Source organism: Ranitomeya variabilis, chromosome 4 (genome assembly GCF_051348905.1).
Source record: "Ranitomeya variabilis isolate aRanVar5 chromosome 4, aRanVar5.hap1, whole genome shotgun sequence".
Classification (NCBI taxonomy): Eukaryota; Metazoa; Chordata; class Amphibia; order Anura; family Dendrobatidae; genus Ranitomeya; species Ranitomeya variabilis.
In genome coordinates, this window is record NC_135235.1 from 712,423,899 (window position 1) to 712,448,501 (window position 24,603).

At 47.2% G+C, this 24,603-nt stretch overlaps 1 protein-coding gene and 1 long non-coding RNA gene across 4 annotated transcripts in view; one reads left to right on the plus strand and one right to left on the minus strand.

The window, feature by feature from the left end:
• The first annotated feature begins 7,320 nt into the window (after window positions 1-7,320).
• The window catches only part of LOC143766547 (uncharacterized), a 58,042-nt gene continuing 40,759 nt past the window's right edge, over window positions 7,321-24,603 (plus strand). For 2 of the 3 annotated variants that reach the window (XM_077254310.1, XM_077254315.1), the window contains exon 1: window positions 7,321-7,475. The gene's annotated coding sequence lies outside the window, so the exon portion shown is untranslated. Of the gene's footprint in view, window positions 7,476-7,713; window positions 7,861-24,603 lie in introns of those variants that run through there. The other variant, XM_077254312.1, reaches the window with a different exon arrangement.
• On the minus strand, window positions 16,158-21,052 carry LOC143766558 (uncharacterized). The gene is made up of 2 exons (XR_013213595.1): window positions 20,973-21,052; window positions 16,158-17,358 (listed from the first exon to the last, which is right to left on the minus strand). It is a non-coding gene; the product is annotated as an uncharacterized LOC143766558 (long non-coding RNA).

Below are 24,603 nucleotides of genomic sequence, written 5' to 3' on the forward strand. Positions count from 1 at the left end.
AAAACTATATAGTTACTGTTTTTACAGCCCATCTTTGAGGGTTTTAGTTTAGTGGCAACGATGGAAGGTGTTCTTGGTAGGATTGCGAGTTTGTTTACTGATGTTATCTTTGAGACGAATCGCCTGGATATCATAGTGCGGGAGAAGGAGGCGGCAGCGGAAAAACGTAGGATGCTTCTGCAGCAACGGAGGAGGCGACTGTGGATTCATCCGATTAATGAACTACGGATGACCCGGGGTGTCCAGTCCACTCTGTACCTGGAGTTGCGGCACAATCCACACAAATTCTACAACTACGTGCGGATGAGGATGGAAAATTTTGACTTTTTGCTTGCAAAAATGGAGGATGTCATCCAAAGACAGGACACAAGGATGAGGCTTGCCATCACACCGGCGGAGCGGCTGATGGTGACCCTGCGGTAAGCCTCTTTTTTTTCTGTCATTGGTCATTTTTAATGTTATATTACATGCTGCAGACAATACTGCGCTGGCATACTGCGCACTATTTTCTGCAGCATGTAATTTTGGTTTTCTTTGCGGCCATTCCACTGCTTTTTTTAAATGTCATTGCTGATATTGAATGTTTTACAACAGACTGCAGAAAATACTGCGCTGAAATATTGCGTTGCATTTTCTGCAGTTTTTTTTTTGGGGGGGGGGGTTGGTTGACATGCAACTTCTTGTTTTTCTGTCATTGGTCATTTTTAATGTTATATTACATGCTGCAGACAATACTGCGCTGACATACTGCGCAGTATTTTCTGCAGCATGTAATTTTGGTTTTCTTTGCGGCAATTCCACTGCTTCTTTACACCGGTTTCATGCTGGTTTTATTGGGTGTCCCGTCCTTAAAAAAAATTTCACAGTGCCATATTGAAACTTGTTGGTCTGTGCAATTTTTCTAACATTTTTTTTTTTTTTTAACAGTTTCCTAGCTACGGGTGAATCTATGACTTCGCTCCATTACCAATTCCGGCTGGGCATTTCCACTATTTCAGGAATAGTGAAGGACACATGTCGGGCTATTTGGACCACTTTACAGCCAGAGTATATCCCCCAACCATCCATGGAAATCTGGTTGCGAAGTGCAGAACAGTTTCAGCAAATTTGCAATTTCCCAAATTGTGTGGGTTCAGTTGACGGGAAACACATACGGATTGCGAAACCGGCAGGAACAGGATCAGAGTACTATAATTACAAGAAGTATTTCTCCATCGTCCTTATGGCTATTGCAGACGCCAACTGCAAGTTCCTTGCCGTGGACATAGGAGCGTATGGACGGTCCAACGATTCGCAAGTTCTTAAAAACTCTCCAATGGGTCGTTGCCTTTATGGAGAGAGCTACGATATCCCGCCAGCCAGACCACTGCCAGGAACAAGTGAACCAGCCATGGAATATGTTTGTGTAGGTGATGAAGCCTTTCAACTGTCGCCGCACCTACTGAAACCGTATAGTAGCCGGAACTTAACCCATACCAAGCTGGTCTTTAATTACCGGCTTACTAGAGCACGAAGAGTAGTGGAGTGTTCTTTTGGCATATTGATGGCGAAGTGGCGAGTTCTGCTGACGGCAATCAAACTGAAAACCACAACTATAGACGAGGTAGTTAAAGCCTGTGTGGTGCTCCACAACTTTGTCCTTTCAAAGGAGCCCATTTCCTTGGATGACGAAGAGTTGGAGACCACCTTGTGGGCTACCGCAGCAGCTCGGTTCGCTCTACAGGTTCTGTTACAAGGATGAGGGACCAGTTTGCCGATTATTTTGTGTCACCTGTCGGGCGGATCCCATGGCAAGACATGATTGTGTAACCTGTTTTCCATGTGTTTGTTTATGTAAAAAATGTGTTTCTTCAGAAAAAAAAAAAAAAAAAAAAGTACAAAAGCGTGGTTTTCTTGCTAGTAAAACCAATATGTTATACCTTTCACACGTCTGGTGTTTATTTTTATTTTACCTTTGTTATTAGTTACCATATGACCTTAATAAATCCACACACACACACACACACACAGAGTAGAATTTTAATCAAACTGAATTTCATTTGAACTCTTTTTTCAAAACTTTATTTTATTTCCAAAAAACAAAAAAATATATATATGTTCAAACTTTTTTTAAAATATTTTTTACATTGTTTGGTAGAAAATAACTTTTTTAACAAACAGCCATTTATAAGTCTTGAAAGTGTGGGGTGGAGATACGAGGGGAGGAGGGGCTGGAAGGTTGGACCACGTCGATAGGTGGGGACCCTACTTGTTTGGGGTGCAGTGGAAGGGGGGGGGGGGTAAAACCAGGAGGCTGACCACAGGGGGGTGGTGTTGGGGTAGGGGGAAGACTTACTGGGGAAGAAAAGCTGGGCAAGGAAGAAAACATTGGGGAAGAAATTTGGTTTGGGGACCGGGATGGGTATGGGGACTGGGTTTGGTGTGGGGACTGGGTTGGGTATTGGGGCTGGGTTGGGTAATGGGGCTGGGTTGGGTAATGGGGCTGGTATGGGGATTGGGGCTGGGTTTGGTATTGGGGCTGGTGTGAGCATTGGTGCTGGGTTTGGTAATGGGGGTATGGTGTGGAAATGGGGCCCTTGGTGGGGCCTGGGGTGGAAATGGGGCCTGGGGTGGAATTGTAGTGGAGGTGTGGGGAGGTGTGTGGGTAGATTGGGGGTCGTTAATGGCCTTCAGTAGAGCATTATGGCAGGTATTCATTACCCGCATCTGTTGCTCAAAAGAAAGCTTCTCCATGCTCCTGAGCATGGATTGAAAAAAAATATTGGCCGGATCTGGACTTACAGCTGAATGCAGCCTATCCAAGCGACTGCTGGTTTCCTGGCTTGTTTCACTGATGCGTGATTGCACCATGTTGAAACTAGCAGTCACTTGCTCTCCCAAAATTTTGAAAGAGCCTTGGAAGGATGCATTCAGGTGTAAGAACTCAGGAGCATAGCTCCTTTCCTGACCCCTCTGTCGCTGCCGCCAAGAACCTAATGGTGGTCTAGAGGTGGCAGGATCAGAGGGGTGGGGTAAAGGGAACGCTAACTGTTCAGCATCAGATGCGAGCAATGAAGGCTGCAATAATGCTCCACTGCTTGGGGCGGATGAAGTGGAGGGGACAGAGGAGGGGTCAGTGGTGTGGGGCCTACCGACGTGGCCCTCAGTGGCGGACTCAGGAGGGATCGCTCCAGAGGGCGCAGAGGAAGATGCAGGCGCCCGGTGGCTGGAGAAGGTGCTGTGAAAGAAAAAACAAACGAAATTAATACATTGATATGAAAAAGCCCTGACTGAAAGCAAACTAAGTAGACAGGTTAACATGGTTATTAGTGGACTGTAGAATACTTACAGTCTGCTCAGCATTGTTCGCCTCAGGAAGGAGAGGGCCTGGCCATGTTTATATTTGCTCCTCTTCCTTCCTTCAGAGCCACTCGGGGCCTGCATCTCCTCGTTAAATTCCCTTTTAAAGCGATCCCTCAGTGACCGCCACCGCTTCCTAACCTTTTGACCTGTGAAGACAAGAATCAAAAGAAAAAAAAAAAATTGGTAAATGAAATACATTACAGTCAGCTCAAAACATCACTGGAAAGTGAATACTTACCTACTTTGCTCAGCTGCTGAGGATGAAGGCTCTCCCACCTTGGAAAGAGGTTGTGACACACTTCGTCCCAGAGCCGACGGGTGACACCGGTATCGGCATGCCTGCGGTCAGCCATGTTCCACAGCGGCTCCCGCTCGTGAACCTCCTCGATTAGACAGTCAATGTCGATGTCATCATCGTAGTCTTCGGCGGGAGCACGCTGTGAAGCCTGTGCAAAAAAAGAAGAAAAACAAACAAATGAGTACACTGAAACACTAAAGTACCAATAGAATCCCCCTCCCAACAAAAAAAAACCTCACTGATGGCCGACCGCGGCGACGATACCGCCGACGTTGGGAGTGTCTGGGAGAACCTTCAGCGGCAGCAGCAGCAGCAGCAGCCTGAAATAAAGGAAACAAATTCTCAGTAATGTAGGCATATATTTTCTGTGTTTAGTTATGTATGAAAATCTGTTTTGTGTATGGTGCAGTGTGATGTGCGAAGCAAATGTTTCACCACTACTTACACTTGGTTCCTCCTCCACTAGCATCTCTCCACCCGTCTCGCCCCCTTCTGACAGCTCCTCATCTGATTCAGCTTCCTGTTGAAACATAATTTATGCATGTAGTGATCCACAAAAATGTAAGTTTAAAAAAACAAAAACATTTAAACCACATGCTGCACAGACCACTATACTTAGTAAACACATCAGGAAAAGGCAATTAACCAATTAAGGCATGGACAAATGCACATGCAATCAATAAGATGCGCACTAACATGAGCACTAACATGCTTGGTATGTGTCCACGTTTAGGATTGCATCAGGATTTGGTCCAGATTTTCCAGCAGTTTTTGTAATCCAAAACCAGAAGTGTAACAATTAGGAAACGTATAATAAAAAAAAACATGCACCACTTCGGCATTTTACACCCACTCCTGGTTTTGGCTTACAAATACTGATGAAAAATCCTGATGCAATCCTGAACGTGGACACATACCCTCCCACATGAACAGGCATAAGATTGGCAAAGGCATAATAAGGTACAGGCACATGAAGACATACTTACAAAAGCACACAGCCGTACAAAAATACACACACACGCACGCACATAAGCTTTATGCAAATACACATATGTACAACAAAGGCAGAAAGGTGGACCCAATCAGAAGACGCATACACACACACACACGTAAAAAAGGCTGACAATCCTTTGGCTGGAGCTGCATGTCTTCACAGTGGCTGGCATCAGGGTGGACCTGGACTCTAGCATGGCACTGGCTGGTGCAGGACGATGGCAGGCCTCAGGTTCTCTTAAGGTTTTAAGCTCTTGCTGTAGTCAGTACCTCATACACACACAAATGCACAGGCACACAGATGCACACAAAAATTGCAATACTCACACTGGCTCTATGGTGGCTGGAGTCTTGTGGCTGGCTCCTGTGGCTGGCTGGGGTCTTGTAGCTGGGGTCTTGTGGCTGGGATCCTGTGGCTGGGATCCTGTGGCTGGGGTCTTGTGGCTGGCAGTCTTCTCTCTTGGGTCTTGCAGGCATATGTGGGGTTGAAGGCCCAGGCCAGGTTTATATAGATTTGGGGGTGTCTGGCCAATTGGCAACAAAATCCTGCTTCTGAGCATGCTCAGTGTAAAAAAAACGTATTGCAGCGCTGTATTGCGTCGTACGACGTGTCCCGACGCATCCGTCGCTCATAGGCTTCCATTGCAGCCAACGACGTATGCCGCAGGATGCGTCGCAACAAGTTTTATATGCGGAGACAAAAAACGTTACAATCAACGTTTTTTGCCGACGACGTGTCGCCAAATTTCGACGCATACGTCGTAAGACGGACACGACGTATGCCAATACGTCGCAATACGTCGCCAATACAAGTCTATGGGGAAAAAAACGCATCCAGCAAAAACTTTTGCTGGATGCGTTTTTTCTGAAAAAAGATGTTTTTAGACGGTTTACAGTTAACGCTAGTGTGAAAGTAGCCTTAAACAACCACAGTATAGCCGGATTAAAGTGCAGAGCAAACATTAAACATCCACAAATTGCAATAAAAAAATTAAAAAATAAAACACACATAAAAAAGAAAATGCGCAGATACATTCTATACTTAGATCTCTTGAAAGCAGATCTGAGAGAGAGCTTGTCTTGTGTGTGTCCTATGCTGCAGGCAATTGACAAACCAAGAAAAAACTTTATCTATATATATATATGGGTTGTTTTGTCACTGTCTAGACGCTTATCTTGTTATTTTATTAAACGATGCATGCGTCACACAACGCGCTGCGACACACGGACTTGCGCCCTCTGCCTTCTCAATTGACTTAAATGGGGTTTTTGACGCATTGGCGACGCATGCGTTTTTAAAAAAAATTTAGACGCTACAAAACTGCAACATGTAGCGTCGGCCGCGCCCTGCCAGGTGCGCCCAAACGACACATGCGTCGGAAAACGCGTGAAAACGCATAACAACGCATGTCCATGCGCCCCCAATGTTAAAGATAGGGGCGCATGACGCATGTGTCGACGATGCTGCGCCCAAAGGCGCAAATGTGAACGTAGCCTTATTCTAATTTACTGAGATAATGACTTATGGGTTTTCATTGGCTGTAAGCCATAATCATCAACATTAACATAAATAAATACTTAAAATAGATCACTCTGTAATGACTCTAGGTAATATATGAGTTTCACTTTTTGCATTGAAGCACAGAAATAAATTAACTTTTTGATGATATTCTAATTTTGTGAGAAGCACTTGTATTTGAGTTAGTCCTGAAAAGGGCTGTTGGTTTAATGTAACACCAGGAGCAACTCTCCCTACACTATGTCCGTGTGCAATGCTCCAAACATGGCGTCACCAGGTCCTATACAGACTTGATGGTACTATATGGCGGGCAGAGTAATGCCAGTAGCCAACATGTTTATGGCGGGCAATCCGGTCTAATAGCCGCTAAACACGTGAGTATAACACCCAAATACCCGGATACTCGATCACGTACTGAGCCCGCTCTCCCATCACCACACATCAACCTTCTTGATGCATAGAAAACCCCCAAAGGCTGATTATAATCATGGCTCCGCTCCATACACCTCGTACACACACGGCTCCGCTCCATACACCTCGTACACATGCGGCTCCGCTCCGTACACCTCGTACACACACGGCTCCGCTCCTTACACCTCGTACACATGCGGCTCCGCTCCTTACACCTCGTACACACACGGCTCCGCTCCGTACACCTCGTACACATGCGGCTCCGCTCCTTACACCTCGTACACACATGGCTCTGCTCCGTACACATCATACACACACGGCTCCGCTCCGTACACCTCGTACACACACGGCTCCGCTCCGTACACCTCGAACACACACGGCTCCGCTCCGTACACCCCGTACACACACGGCTCTGCTCCGTACACCCCGTACACACACGGCTCCGCTCCGTACACCTCGAACACACACGGCTCCGCTCCGTACACCTCGTACACACACGGCTCCGCTCCATACACCTCGTACACACGGCTCCGCTCCATACACCCCGTACACACACGGCTCCGCTCCGTACACCCCGTACACACACGGCTCCGCTCCGTACACCCCGTACACACACGGCTCTGCTCCGTACACCCCGTACACACACGGCTCTGCTATATCCACACTGTAAACCCCTCCTGACCCCACACATAAACTTCCCCTCATCCAGCACCATGACAACCAGCACAGCAGAGTCCTGCATACACTGAGGCCCCTGATCATGTGACCCCTGACTCCTCCCCCCCTGTGACCTCATCACAGGTCCTGTGCACAGAGCAGCCATATAGGTGGAGTGCGGCTCTGCGGGTGGAGGTCGGTGCTGGAGGCTCCATTATTCTCTGGTTGAGCCTAGAGTGTATGGGCTCCTTCCAGGTATATATTATTGTAGATATAGACTGTAAAAAGAAAAGAATGTCCAGCTTCACCGAATCCGTAAAAAAGAGTTTTCTTTATTCACATACTATTGAGCATAGAGGATACAGACTTCAGCACAAGCGATATGGGTAAGAATCTCAACGCGTTTCTGGAGACTAAGCTCCCTTAATCATGACATTCTAGATACAGACTGTACAGACTCCTGTCAGGTATATATTATTGTAGATACAGACTGTACGGGCCCCTGTCAGGTATATATTATTGTAGATATAGACTGTAAAAAGAAAAGAATGTCCAGCTTCACCGAATCCGTAAAAAAGAGTTTTCTTTATTCACATACTATTGAGCATAGAGGATACAGACTTCAGCACAAGCGATATGGGTAAGAATCTCAACGCGTTTCTGGAGACTAAGCTCCCTTAATCATGACATTCTAGATACAGACTGTACGGACTCCTGTCAGGTATATATTATTGTAGATACAGACTGTACGGGCCCCTGTCAGGTATATATTATTGTAGATATAGACTGTACGGGCTCCTGTCAGGTATATATTATTGTAGATACAGACTGTACAGGCTCCTGTCAGGTATATATTATTGTAGATATAGACTGTACGGGCTCCTGTCAGGTATATATTATTGTAGATATAGACTGTACGGGCTCCTGTCAGGTATATATTATTGTAGATACAGACTGTACGGACTCCTGTCAGGTATATATTATTGTAGATACAGACTGTACGGGCTCCTGTCAGGTATATATTATTGTAGATACAGACTGTATGGACTCCTGTCAGGTATATATTATTGTAGATACAGACTGTACGGGCTCCTGTCAGGTATATATTATTGTAGATATAGACTGTACGGGCTCCTGTCAGGTATATATTATTGTAGATATAGACTGTACGGGCTCCTGTCAGGCATATATTATTGTAGATATAGACTGTATGGGCTCCTGTCAGGTATATATTATTGTAGATACAGACTGTACAGGCTCCTGTCAGGTATATATTATTGTAGATACAGACTGTACGGGCTCCTGTCAGGTATATATTATTGTAGATACAGACTGTATTGGCTCCTGTCAGGTATATATTATTGTAGATATAGACTGTACGGGCTCCTGTCAGGTACATATTATTGTAGATACAGACGGTACGGGCTCCTGTCAGGTACATATTATTGTAGATACAGACGGTACGGGCTCCTGTCAGGTATATATTATTGGAAGCCCCCCCCCTACTTTACGTAGGGAATATAGGGGAGGTCACATGGCCACACAGCCTCTACAGCTGATTGGCCATTTCTGGTTGCTAACCAAGGTTGTTATTTTTGGTATTCATATTTGGTATTTTATTGGGTAAATCCGGCCCCAATCAGCCGTTTTGGCGGTCTTTTAACGGCTGACAATTGGTTGTCAGCGCGTTGCCTTGCTGTCGCCGGGATATTTATGGCCAGGTACTGGCAGGTTTCAACCATTGTGAGGTACCATGTGAAGAAAGAAGACCCCACCCTCCCTCCCTTAAAGCTGTACTTTGTCGTGATGTTTATGTTGTGGGAAAATCGCCCAGTCTCTGGGTGGATGGTTTGTTGGTTTATGGAATATTTGGTCAATTACTTGATTATTTATTTGGGATTGTTTGTTAAGTTATCAATGAGTTACCCAAAATAAACATCACGGCCTTATTTTTCCACTAAGAAAACTTTGTCTTGTGTTTATTTATGTATGAATGAGGCTTGTGTTGCCATGTAGATATAGACTGTACGGGCTCCTGTCAGGTATATATCAGTGATGATATCAGAATGTATGGGCTCCTGTCAGGTATATATATCATTGACGGTATCAGAATGTATGGGCTCCTGTCAGGTATATATCAGTGATGATATCAGAATGTATGGGCTCCTGTCAGGTATATATATCATTGACGGTATCAGAATGTACGGGCCCCTGTCAGGTATATATTAGTGATGATATCAGAATGTATGGGCCTCTGTCAGGTATATATTACTGATAATATCAGAATGTACGGGCTCCTGTCAGGTATATATTAGTGATGATATCAGAATGTATGGGCCCGTCAGGTATATATTAGTGATGATATCAGAATGTACGGGCTCCTGTCAGGTATATATTAGTGATGATATCAGAATGTGTGGGCTCCTGTCAGGTGTATATTAGTGATGATATCAGAATGTGTGGGCTCCTGTCAGGTATATATTACTGATAATATCAGAATGTACGGGCTCCTGTCAGGTATATATTAGTGATGATATCAGAATGTATGGGCCCCGTCAGGTATATATATTAGTGATGATATCAGAATGTATGGGCCCCTGTCAGGTATATATTAGTGATGATATCAGAATGTATGGGCTCCTGTCAGGTATATATTAGTGATGATATCAGAATGTATGGGCCCCGTCAGGTATATATATTACTGATGATATCAGAATGTATGGGCCTCTGTCAGGTATATATTACTGATAATATCAGAATGTACGGGCTCCTGTCAGGTATATATTAGTGATGATATCAGAATGTATGGGCTCCTGTCAGGTATATATATTAGTGATAATATCAGAATGTATGGGCCTCTGTCAGGTATATATTACTGATAATATCAGAATGTACGGGCTCCTGTCAGGTATATATTAGTGATGATATCAGAATGTATGGGCTCCTGTCAGGTATATATTAGTGATGATATCAGAATGTATGGGCCCGTCAGGTATATATTAGTGATGATATCAGAATGTATGGGCCCCTGTCAGGTATATATTACTGATAATATCAGAATGTACGGGCTCCTGTCAGGTATATATTAGTAATGATATCAGAATGTATGGGCTCCTGTCAGGTATATATTAGTGATGATATCAGAATGTATGGGCCCCTGTCAGGTATATATTACTGATAATATCAGAATGTATGGGCTCCTGTCAGGTATATATATTAGTGATGATATCAGAATGTATGGGCCCCTGTCAGGTATATATATTAGTGATGATATCAGAATGTATGGGCCACTGTCAGGTATATATTAGTGATATCAGAATGTATGGGCCCTGTCAGGTATATATATTAGTGATGATATCAGAATGTATGGGCTCCTGTCAGGTATATATTAGTGATGTATCAGAATGTATGGGCTCCTGTCAGGTATATATATTAGTGATGATATCAGAATGTATGGGCCCTGTCAGGTATATATATTAGTGATGATATCAGAATGTATGGGCCCTGTCAGGTATATATATTAGTGATGATATCAGAATGTATGGGCTCCTGTCAGGTATATATTAGTGATGTATCAGAATGTATGGGCTCCTGTCAGGTGTATATTAGTGATGATATCAGAATGTATGGGCCCTGTCAGGTATATATTATTGTAGATATAGACTGTATGGGCTCGTCAGGTATATATTACGGATTATATCAGAATGTATGGGCCCCTGTCAGGTATATATGCTGCGATTGTTCTCGTATGCTGATTCGGCATGCAAAAATAATCACAGATGTGATCTGCCCCATAGATTAACACTGGTCCGAGTGCCATGCGATGCTTTCTCACATAGCGCTCATCCGTATTCTACGCTAGTGTGACCCCGGCCTTAAACTTATGAAGCGACACAGACCACCTGCAGTTCAGCCACCATCAATATTTAAATTACAAGTTTTTCACCATCCAAAAAAATGCTAATTTTAACCTAGTTCCATAGGTTTCTTAAAGGGAACTTGTCACCAGGTTTTCCCCATATATAGTACCACCAGCACCTATATGGCCTTATACACACCCTTCTAGAGTGCTGTACCGTATATACTCGCGCATAAGCCGAAATTTTTTTGGGCAGAAAGAGACCCTCTCGGCTTATACTCGAGTCATTGTCGGCGGGGAAGCGGCGGCTGTCACATACTCACCTGCTCCTGGCGCAGTCCCTGCATGTCCGATGGTCTCCGGGCAGCTCTTCCTGTGTTCAGCGGTCACGTGGTTCTGCTCATTAATGAATATGGACGCATAATGGTTAAGGCTATGTGCGCACGTTGCAGATTTGCTTGAGGAAATGTCTGCATGGTTAGTGCGTCTCTTAGCAGAAAACGCAGTGGAAATTCTGTACTTTTTTATGCGGATTTGATGCGTTTCTGTAAATCGTGAGCGCTAAATAAAGATATATTAAAATAAATAAATAAATAAATAAAGGAATTTGATGCATTTCCTTATTCAAACTCTTCACGAGATACCCTCATTAATATTAACTAAAGACACACACACACCCATGTAGGAGCATTAACATAATTAACCTACATATGCTGTAAAAAAAACAACTAAGAAACCTGCGTGAAATGCAATATGTTTATTTTTCAAAAAATAAAACCTGCATGGGCTCCCGCATAATTTTCATAACCAGCAGTGGGAATGCTGACAGCTGATGTTACTATTCTGGAAAGGAGCCAATAACCATAAAGGTTCCCAGGCTATTAATATCACCTCACAGCTGTTTGCTTAGCCTTTACTGGCTATTTTACAGGGGGACACAAAATATTGACATAAAATCCAACCAGCAAATGCTAGGCAGACAGCTGTAGGCTGATATTTATAACCTGTGAAGAGGCCATGGATATTGGCAGCCCCACAGGCTAAAAACCATCAGCTCTCAGCCGTCGCAGAAATGGCGCATCTTATAGATGTGCCAATTCCGGCACTTAGCCTCGCTCTTCCCACTTGCCCTGTAGCAGAGGGGTTCATAATTGTGCGGTTGATGTCACCTTTTTATTGTCAAGTAACATCAAGCCCACAGGTTAGTAATGGAGAGGCATCTATCAGACATCTCTCCATTACTAAGCTGGCCTAATGTCACCTTACAATACAAAGGTGACATTAACCCCTTATTACCCCATATGCCACCGCTACAGGGCAGTGAGAAGACAGAGGCTGAGTGCCAGAATTGGCGCATCTTACAGATGCACCTTTTCTGGGGTGGCAATAACCATGGTCCCTCTCTAGGCTATAATATCTGTCCTCAGTCACTGGCTTTCACTCTGTGGCACAGAAAATTGTGCGGGAGCCCACGCCAGTTTTTTCAGTGAAAACATTATTAAATACATACAGGCCCCAAATTTTACACACACACACACACACACACACTACTAACCGTATTAGTCACTGACCTATATAAGTCTAACTGTTCTGCAATGGTTTACTGTATGTAAACCATGTCTCCTATCCTGTCAGCCTCTGCAATGATTTAACAGAAGCCGACAAATTAACTATCAGCTATTCCGCTGTCCGTGTGATATATTATAATATATATATATATACACATACATACACACAGACAGTACAGACCAAATGTTTAGACACACCTCATTTAAAGATTTTTCTGTATTTTCATGACTATGAAAACTGTACATTCACACTGAAGGCATCAAAACTATGTGGAATTATATACTTAATAAAAGTGTAAGGCAACTGAAAATATGTCTTATATTCTAGGTTTTTCAAAGTAGCCACGTTTTGCTTTGATGACTGCTTTGCACACTCTTGGCATTCTCTTGATGAGCTTCAAGAGGTAGTCACCGGGAATGGTCTTCCAACAATCTTGAAGGAGTTCCCAGAGATGCTTAGCACTTGTTGGCCCTTTTTGCCTTCACTCTGCGGTCCAGCTCACCCCAAACCATCTCGATTGGGTTCAGGTCTGGTGACTGTGGAGACCAGGTCATCTGGCGTAGCACCCCATCACTCATCTTCTTGGTCAAATAGCCCTTACACAGCCTGGAGGTGTGTTTGGGGTCATTATCCTGTTGAAAAATAAATGATGGTCCAACTAAACGCAAATAGGATGGATAGCATGCCGCTGCAAGATGCTGTGGTAGCCATGCAGGGTCAGTATGCCTTCAATTTTGAATAAATCCCCAACAGTGTCACCAGCAAAGCACCCCCAAACCATTACATCTCCTCCTCCATGCTTCACGGTAGGAACCAGGCATGTAGAGTCCATCCGTTCACCTTTTCTGTGTTGCACAAAGACACGGTGGTTGGAACCAAAGATCTCAAATTTGGACTCATCTGACCAAAGCACAGATTTCCACTGGTCTAATGTCCATTCCTTGTGTTATTTAGCCCAAACAAGTCTCTTCTGCTTGTTGCCTGTCCTTAGCAGTGGTTTCCTAGCAGCTATTTTACCATGAAGGCCTGCTGCACAAAGTCTCATCTTAAGGGCTTGTTTCCATTTGCGAGAAACACGTCCGTATCTCGCATGTGGAAACCAAGCTGTAGCACCTGCACTCCAGAGCGGAGCGTGCGGCCGCATAGGAACACATGGAGCTGCACGCTCCGCTCCAAAGTGCCGGCGCCACAGCTTGGTTTCCACATGCGAGATACGGATGTGTTTCTCGCAAATGGAAACAAGCCCTAACAGTTGTTGTAGAGATGTGTCTGCTGCTAGAACTCTGTGTGGCATTGACCTGGTCTCTAATCTGAGCTGCTGTTAACCTGCGATTTCTGAGGATGGTGACTCGGATAAACTTATCCTCAGAAGCAGAGGTGACTCTTGGTATTCCTTTCCTGGGGCGGTCCTCATGTGAGCCAGTTTCTTAGTAGCGCTTGGTGGTTTTTGCCACTGCACTTGGGGACACTTTTAAAGTTTTCCCAATTTTTCGGACTGACTGACCTTCATTTCTTAAAGTAATGATGGCCACTCGTTTTTCTTTACTTAGCTGCTTTTTTCCTGCCATAATACAAATTCTAACAGTCTATTCAGTAGGACTATCAGCTGTGTATCCACCAGACTTCTGCACAACACAACTGATGGTCCCAAACCCATTTATAAGGCAAGAAATCCCACTTATTAAACCTGACAGGGCACACCTGTGAAGTGAAAATCATTCCCAGTGACTACCTCTTGCAGCTCATCAAGAGAATGCCAAGAGTGTGCAAAGCAGTCATCAAAGAAAGAGGTGGCTACTTTGAAGAACCTAGAATATAAGACATAATTTCAGTTGTTTCACACTTTTTTGTTAAGTATATAATTCCACATGTGTTAATTCATAGTTTTGATGCCTTCAGTGTGAATGTACAATTTTCATAGTCATGAAAATACAGAAAAATCTTTAAATGAGAAGGTGTGTCCAAACTTTTGGTCTGTAGTGTATCTCTTTAGATTTTAAATACACCTATACTGTGTGTATATATCTATTCTATTGTAACCTGTCAGTGTGATTTTACTGTACACTGCACCTGAATTGTCGGGCCTTTCAAAGGACACTGTTGCGTATTTCTCGCAAGTCACACTGATGGCCCGTGTGGTGCGAGTTTTTCTTGCACAAATAGACTTTCATTGGCGAGTCTCAGCTGATATACGGTGCAAATCACAGCATACTGCAATTTCACTCGCACATATACGGCCTTGAAAAAAAAGTGATGGGAGATTAACATTGGTTCGAGTGCTATGCGATTTTTTTCTCGCATAGCACTCGTCCGTATTCCTCTCTAGTGTGACTCCCGCCTTAAAGGGAAAATCATTAAAAATTTATATTTTTTAAAATTTGTAAAATTTCTGATTTTTTTACAAAATAAAGCAAAACATATCAACTCAAGTTTACCATTATCATAAAGTCTAATATAACACGAAAAAAAAAAATTAATCTCAAAATCAATGGGATGTTGAAGCATTCCAGAGTTATTACTATATAAAGTGACACTGGTCAGATTTTAAAAAATTGGCCCCGCCACAAAGGGGCTAAGAGCTTGTACATGTGAACATTGTTTCAAAGGTGGCTTACCTGTCTCAGGCAGGTTTCACACCAGCGTTCGGCAGCCTTCTTCCTCCATTAAGCCCCGCCCACTGCTGCGCCTCTTCCTTCAGCTCCGCCTAAGTCTGCATGCATCCCCTATCTAACATTGGTTACGCAGGCATGCCTCATTTTAAAGATGCGCTGAACTGCGTCGAACGCAACATGTTGCATTTTATTGCAGTCGGCGCGTTAAAACAACGCATGCGGAGGCATCCGCTTGGCCTGCGTACCCAATATTAAAGATAGGGTATGCAGGACGCATGCAGACGTAGGCGGAACTGAATGAAGAATTGTGGCAGTGAGCGGGGCTTAGGCTACTTTCACACTAGTCAGTCGGTACGGGCCGTCGCAAACCGTCGGCCCGACGGACAGTATGTTTTATGTAGAACAACGTGGGCAGCGGAGGCAGTTTTACAACGCATCCGTGGCCCATTGTGAGTTCCGGGGAGGAGGGGGCGGAGTTCAGGCACACATGCGCGGTCGAAAATGGCGGACTCGACGCACAAAAAAACGTTACATGGAACTTTTTTTGTGCCGACGGTCCGCCAAAACACGACGCATCTGTCGCACGACGGATGCGACGTGTGGCAATCCGTCCCAATGTGTTGCTAATGAAAGTCTATGGAGAAAAAACGCATCATGCAGGCAACTTTGCAGGATGCGTTTTTTCTCCAAAACTACGCATTGAGACGTACAGCAAGCGACGTTAGTGTGAAAGTAGCCTTAACGGAGGAAGAAGGCTGCCATCCGCAGCCCTGCCGAACGCTGGTGTGAAACCAGCCTAAGGCTGTTATTATAGCACCTTACATGTGTTACACAGATACATCATGGGCTTGTCCTGCCCTGCGCATGAAATGAAAGGCGAAAACACAATGTGGAGACTTCAGAGCAATGTTTTATTTACATTCAGAACTGGTTTAAGAGGAACAAATGACCATTTCCCACAGAAATCTCAGACTTTTACTTATAGAAATACTGGATAAATATCATTTTACCATTAGATATAGAAACATTTCTAATTTTATAAAACTGCATTTTTTTGCATTGAATAACTTTATGCCCTTGCTTGTTTCATTTTATGCATTTCTACAGTATTTTAAAACTGTAATATGCTGTTGGTGCATGCGGGCTGGACTGTCGGTTTGGTATGTGGCTCTGCCCCCCCCCCCTGCCTCCAATGTCTGAGGTTTCGGTGTCCCAGACCAGAGATCATAATAACGGCCTTGAATTGTGAAGGACACGGCAGCCGACCCTGAGAAACATCCAAGGTGGGAACGCCCCATCATGTCAAAGAGAGTCTGCTAGATCCAGGCCTAGCAGACCAGTGCCGGTGGGTTCATGGATGCCAGGAGGGGGTTGGCCTAAAGGAAGGTCTCGTCTTTTTCTGGCGGGTCGGAGAGTTGTCCCGTCGTTTTTTTGGACAGAACATTTCCAAAACAACCAAAATTGAACAGCAGATCTCTTGGGAGGCAGACTTTAGTCCTCTGTTGCAGAAGCGAAGTACTCTTAAACTGATAGGTGCAGAGTAGGACACACTAGAAAGTTGGCGTGCATGATTGTTCAGGGCACTGGCGGTGTGGACCGGCCACCAGAGAAGGCCTAGACCGAAGCCTGGATATTTTAAGAGCAGGGTCACAGGAGCCTCTGGAAAACATGGAGGCTGCATGAATAGGAAGGTTTCCCCAGGAGACGTCCATATTGCTCAGGGGCAAACTAGGACATACTTGTCCTGTCCTTTCCATTTTTTTTTTTTAAAGTAGCCCCCTCACTGCCTGGTAGGATGTATGTGTCCTGAAGATCACACATCATTCTTCACAGACCGATGATGAAGATGGGCATGGAATAACCTGGACGCAGACCTTTCGGCGGCTGGCACATAACGGATTAGTCTTCCCTCCCTACTCTATCTGGCTCTAGGGGGGCGAGAGGGTAGGGGGATTCGTGGCATGGATCGTCCTCTGGGGAACCACAAACACTCTTGATGTGTCAGGGCCTTGCCTCATAGACCACAGATGATACGGTAGTGACAATTCTAGGTGGGAGATTAGAGTGACAATTCCACTGTCACCCTCAAAAGCCGTATCTGAAAAAAAAAGAAAAAGAAAAAGGAAAATCGTTAATAAAAAAAACCCCCAAAACCTAAGTCAGAAACTGGGCTGGGTGGTCCAGACCCATGTCTGCCTCCTACTGACATTAAGCTAAAAAGGATTAGCTTCGTGCCAGTTGGTGGTGTGGCCTCCTCTACAGGGAAATACCTAAATTTTTTTTTGCATAGCATAAGCAGCATACACTCATATTTTTTTTGGTGTACCCCAATGAAGCATTAGCCCCCCCCCCCCCCCACAACAACCAGATGGCCACACAGCATAACCTCGCTCCCCCAGTCAGAAACCTGCACCTCACATTAACCAGCGGGCCACACAGCATAACCTTGCTCCCCCAGTCAGAAACCTCCACCTCACATTAACCGGCGGACCCCACAGGATAAATCCAAAGCCCACCAGACATTCCCTCCCCTCAAGCGTAAATCCAAATATGACGCCCCCTGCCCCAACCATAAATCCCATCAGACACCCCCTCCAATCGAACGCCACCCCAGCTTAAACTCTCATCGGACGTCCAACCCCCACAAACCCCCATCGGACGTCCAACCCCCATCGGACGTCCAACCCCCACAAACCCCCATCGGACGTACAACCCCCACCGGACGCGGAACCCCCCACCCAACAGAAACCCCCAGATGCAGACCCCCCACCCCGCACAAACCCCTATCAGACGTGGACCCCCCCACCCAGCACAAACCCCCATCGGACGTCCAACCCCCATCGGACGTCCAACCCCCACAAACCCCCATCGGACGTACAACCCCCACCGGACGCGGAACCCCCCACCCAGCAGAAACCCCCAGATGCAGACCCCCCACCCCGCACAAACCCCTATCAGACGTGGACCCCCCCACCCAGCACAAACCCCCATCGGACGTGGACCCCCCCACCCAGCACACACCCCCTTCGATGTCCACCCCCCACCCAGCTTAAACCCTCTTCAGCCCCCCCAAACCCAACCCATAAGCAGGTCACCCCCCAATAAAAGGGATCCCCCAGTAAGCAGCAGGTCACCCCCCAATAAAAGGGTTCCATCTGTAAGCAGCAGGTCGTCCCCAAATCCCACCACGGGATCCCCCCAATAGCCAGCAGCAGGTCGCCTCCCCACATTCCACGACAAGCAGGTCGCCTCCCCACATTCAACGACAAGCAGGTCGCCTCCCCACATTCAACGACAAGCAGGTCGCCTCCCCACATTCAACGACAAGCAGGTCGCCTCCCCACATTCAACGACAAGCAGGTCGCCTCCCCACATTCCACGACAAGCAGGTCGCCTCCCCACATTCAACGACAAGCAGGTCGCCTCCCCACATTCAACGACAAGCAGGTCGCCTCCCCACATTCAACGACAAGCAGGTCGCCTACCAACATTCAACGACAAGCAGGTCGCCTCCCCACATTCAACGACAAGCAGGTCGCCTCCCCACATTCAACGACAAGCAGGTCGCCTCCCCACATTCAACGACAAGCAGGTCGCCTCCCCACATTCAACGACAAGCAGGTCGCCTCCCCACATTCAACGACAAGCAGGTCGCCTCCCCACTAGCAGGTCGCCCTCAAATCTCACCACAGGGGTCCCCCAAATAGCCTGCAGCAGGTCACCCCTCACATGCAGGTCGCCTCCCCACATCCCACCACAAGCAGGTCACCCCCCACATCCCACCACAGGGGTCCCCCAATAGCTTGCAGCAGGTCTCCTCCCACATCCACCACAAGGGTCCCCCCCAATAGACAGCAGGTCACGCCCTCCCAAAACCCGACCACAAGCATGTCGCCCTCAAACCCCACCACCAGGGTCTCCCCAATAGCCAGCAGCAGGTCGCCCCCACTAAAAGGGGTCCACCCCGTAAGCAGCAAGTCACCTCCAAACCCCACCACAGGGGTCCCCCTCAATAGCCAGCAGGTCACCCCCAAACCCCACCACAGGGGCCCATCAATAGCCATCAGCAGGTCACCCCTCCACAAGCAGGTCGCCTCCCCAAACCCAACCATAAGCAGGTCACCCTCACTAAAATGGGTCCCCCGCACGCAGGTCGCCCCCAAATCACACCACAGGGGTCCCACCATAGGGGTCACCCCAATAGCCAGCAGCAGGTCTCCCACCCCAAACAAGTCACCCCATAAGCAGCAGGTCACCCCTAAATCCCACAACAGGGGTCCCCCCAATTGCCAGCAGCAGGTCACCCCCCACTAAAATGGGTCACCCCCAATAGCATGCAGCAGGTCGCCCCCCCACAAGCAGGTCAGGGGTCCCCCAATAGCCTGCAGCCCCCCTCACACAAGCAGGTCGCCTACCACAGAAGTCCACCACAACAGACAGCAGCAGTCCCCCCCCCACAAAATCCCACAATAGCCAGCAGCAGCAGGTCCCCCCAAAATCCCACCACAGGGGTCCCCCACAATAGCCAGCAGCAGCGGAGCCCACCAAAATCCCACCGCAGGGGTCCCCCACAATAGCCAGCAGCAGCGGAGCCTCCCAAAATCCCACCGCAGGGGTCCCCCACAATAGCCAGCAGCAGCGGAGCCCCCCAAAATCCCACCGCAGGGATCCCCCACAATAGCCAGCAGCAGCGGAGCCCCCCAAACCACACCGGTCCCCCACAATAGCCAGCAGCAGCGGAGCCCCCCAAAATCCCACCGCAGGGATCCCCCACAATACCCAGCAGCAGCGGAGCCCCCCAAAACCACACCGGTCCCCCACAATAGCCAGCAGCAGCGGAGCCCACCAAAATCCCACCACAGGGGTCCCCCACAATAGCCAGCAGCAGCGGAGCCCCCCAAAATCCCACAGCAGGGGTCCCCCACAATAGCCAGCAGCAGCGGAGCCCCCCCAAAATCCCACCACAGGGGTCCCCCACAATAGCCAGCAGCAGCGGAGCCCACCAAAATCCCACCACAGGGGTCCCCCACAATAGCCAGCAGCAGCGGAGCCCCCCAAAATCCCACAGCAGGGGTCCCCCACAATAGCCAGCAGCAGCGGAGCCCCCCAAAATCCCACCACAGGGGTCCCCCACAATAGCCAGCAGAAGCGGAGCCCCCCAAAATCCCACCACAGGGGTCCCCCACAATAGCCAGCAGCAGCGGAGCCCCCCAAAATCCCACAGCAGGGGTCCCCCACAATAGCCAGCAGCAGCGGAGCCCACCAAAATCCCACAGCAGGGGTCCCCCACAATAGCCAGCAGCAGCGGAGCCCCCCAAAATAGCCAGCAGCAGCGGAGCCCACCAAAATCCCACCACAGGGGTCCCCCACAATAGCCAGCAGCAGCGGAGCCCCCCAAAATCCCACCACAGGGGTCCCCCACAATAGCCAGCAGAAGCGGAGCCCCCCAAAATCCCACAGCAGGGGTCCCCCACAATAGCCAGCAGCAGCGGAGCCCCCCAAAATCCCACCGCAGTGGTCCCCCACAATAGCCAGCAGCAGCAGAGACCCCCAAAATCCTACTTCAGGGGTCCCCCACAATAGCCAGCAACAGCGGAGCCCCCCAAAATCCCACCACGGGTCACTCCCCACACAGACAAGTAGGTCGACCACCACAGGGCCTCCCCCCAATAGCGATCAGCAAGCAGCATTTTTCACCCTGAAACCACTGACCTCCATGGCGTCCAGAAGCTGTCATGCTGCTTTCCTTTGCCGCCTTGGAGAACACGCCCCCTCCCGATAGGACACGCCCCCGGAAATGACGTCACACCTGGAAGGAGCAGCCCATACACTCTAGCATCTACCATTATTCTCTATGTGGAGTGCGGCTCTGCGGGTGGAGGTCGGTGCTGGAGGCTCCATTATTCTCTATGTGGAGTGCGGCTCTGTGGGTGGAGGTCAGTGCTGGAGGCTCCATTATTCTCTATGTGGAGTGCGGCTCTGCGGGTGGAGGTCGGTGCTGGAGGCTCCATTATTCTCTATGTGGAGTGCGGCTCTGCGGGTGGAGGTCGGTGCTGGAGGCTCCATTATTCTCTATGTGGAGTGCGGCTCTGTGGGTGGAGGTCAGTGCTGGAGGCTCCATTATTCTCTATGTGGAGTGCGGCTCTGCGGGTGGAGGTCGGTGCTGGAGGCTCCATTATTCTCTATGTGGAGTGCGGCTCTGCGGGTGGAGGTCAGTGCTGGACAGGGCCGGCTCCAGGTTTTTGAGGGCCCCGGGCGAAAGAGTCTCAGTGGGCCCCCCCCCCTTAAAATATATCACGATTCATGATGCCCAGATACAGCGGAGAAATATAGGTATAGTACAATGCCAGATTTCACTTCTTACATGAGTGATAGCTATTGTAAATTCTGCAGTGTATATATACAGGACAGGAGAAGTGGTACTGTGCGGTGTATATATACAGGAGGAGTGGTACTGTACAGTGTATATATACAGGAGGAGTGGTACTGTGCAGTGTATATATACAGGGGAGAGGTACTGTGCAGTGTATATATACAGGAGGAGCGGTACTGTGCAGTGTATATATACAGGAGGAGAGGTACTGTGCAGTGTATATATACAGGGGAGAGGTACTGTGCAGTGTATATATACAGGAGGAGCGGTACTGTACAGTGTATATATACAGGAGGAGTGGTACTGTACAGTGTATATATACAGGAGGAGTGGTGCTATGCAGTGTATATATACAGGAGGAGTGGTACTGTACAGTGTATATATACAGGAGGAGTGGTACTGTGCAGTGTATATATACAGGACAGTGTCCCATCAACCAGCATCCTCTGTACTCTCGATGTGAACAGTCTGTACACATCTATTTCTCACGACAAGGGTATACAAGCAGTTTTACAAACTCTGGAGGAAGCAAACACTGACATAAGGTCACGTGAATTGTGTCTCGACCTTCTCAACTTAGTATTGAGAGAAAATTTCTTCCGTTTTGAGGACGATTTTTTTGTCCAGACGTGCGGGACCGCCATGGGCTCAAATGTCGCCCCCGCCTACGCTAATCTATACATGGACAGATTCGAGCGTGACCATATCTACGCCAATCCATTATTTCAGCAGCATGCCATCGTGTGGCTCCGCTATATCGATGACATCTTTTGTATCTGGCTGGGAGACCTCAGTAGCCTATCCACCTTCTTTAATACCCTCAATAGCGTCAGGGAAGAACTCAAATTCACACTTTCTCATAATTCAGAGACTATTACCTTTCTAGACACAAGGGTGCAGAAGGACCCCCAGGGCAAATTAACCACCGACATTTACACCAAGCCCACTGACTGTAATAATCTCCTTCGTTATGACAGTTGCCACCCCAAATCCACAAGGGATAGTCTTCCACGGTCGCAATTCAAAAGGGTTACGAGAATTGTATCCGATAGTGCCACTAGAAAATCCAGATTACAGGAAATGTCAGATAAATTCAAATCTAGGAATTATCCATCTACACTACTAGCCACGGAAATGTCCAGGGCCCTCGATGATACGGTAACCAACCCTTCCACCACGAAACCACCTAGGTTACCTTTTGTGCATGACCATCATCCATCCATGAACAAGGTCCACAATCTGATTCATAAACATTGGCCTCTCCTCACGAAAGCGTATCCCAACATCACCATATTCAGAAACCCACCTTTAATGTGTCTCAGAAGACCTCAAAATATTAAAGACAGAGTGGTCAGGGCTGACATAGGCCAGAACAGCAGAACATCCACACGTACCCTCACAGGGCTTCGCAGAACTGGCACCTTTCCGTGCCTAAACTGTATGAGTTGTTCAAATATCATTAAAGGCAATGAAGTCGTACACCCCCGAACTGGCAAATCATACCCTATCAAAGATTTCTTCACATGCGAAACAAACTTTGTGGTATACATAATAAAATGCCCATGTGGATTGCTTTACGTGGGAGAGACCACCCAGGCCATACGCGACCGTATTTCTGGACATAAGTCCACTATTCGATGTGGTAAGACATGGCTACCCCTACCAGCACATTTTAAAGAGGCTAAACACAACATATCTCAATTAAGATACCAGATCATTGAAAAAGTGCCAAGACCAAAGAGAGGTGGTAACCACATCCGCTTATTAAAACAAAGGGAAACGTATTGGATATACACCTTAGATACCCTACACCCCAGAGGGTTAAATCGAGAAATAGATTGGCTAATCTGATATATTTCTTTCCCTAGACCCATTGAAAAACCGTTTGAAAAATCGTATGTCTCAGTTTCTTCATCCTTCTTCTGGGGCGGTAAGACCAACCTATATCCCCCTTTTTTTTTTCCCTTTTTTCCTTTTTTCTTTTCTCTTTTTCCTTTAAACCCCCCCCTTTATTTTCTTTTATTTTCCATTTTCTTTTGTTTGGACTCCTACAAATGCCGATTAGTATTATTATATTTTCAATTGTTTACCAATTCATTTACTTATTTACTTATTTTTGTTTGTTTGTTCAATTATCTATTGAATATGGTACCATCCTCATTGTACTGACCGTGAATTACTATATATACTATCAGCATTCCATGTATATGAACCGCCGACTAAGCTATATACTGTTACCACAATACTATGTATTATTACCATGACTATGTATACATTACTAGCAGTCTCCCTAGAAGGATATCCCACTTTTATCTCCATCTACTAGTGCCCTCCTCCCTTTTTTTATATAGCACTTTAGTGACTCAGTCACCCACGCAGGCGCAGACATTCCTGGCTAGCACAGTCCAGCGCGTGCGCGCTATATACCCCCTCCGCAAACCGCCATGACGCTTTACATCATGACAGAGAGTGGTGTTACACCACACGTGCAGGCACGGGTCTCCATAGACACCTGTGCTATGATCCGGCGCAGGCGCAATAGCGCCGCATTCACTTCCGGTCACATGACCGGACGGCACTGGATTAAAGGGATCCCTCCTCTGGTGCAGAACACACACGCTGCACCAGCACGCCGTTGTGCCCGCAGGACCACTGCGCCACCAATCCTAGTAAGTACGCCTTTACTACCCTTTGAAACACAAGCGGCAGTACATGCCACATTCTCACCCTCACCCACTCCACTTACTACAGCTCAGTGTTCACGGTCAGGACAGCGCTCCTCTGGCTGGCCGTTCCTGTTCCTCCTCCAGTGCAGTACGCATATACTACACGAGCACGCTGTGGCTCCAGCAAGACTACTGCGCCTCCTATTTCTTGTAAGTACTGTTGCACACATTCAGTGCTCACCCAATAATCGACTCCATCGCCATCACATGCCACTTACCCTGACAACTTTGCCCACTATAGCTC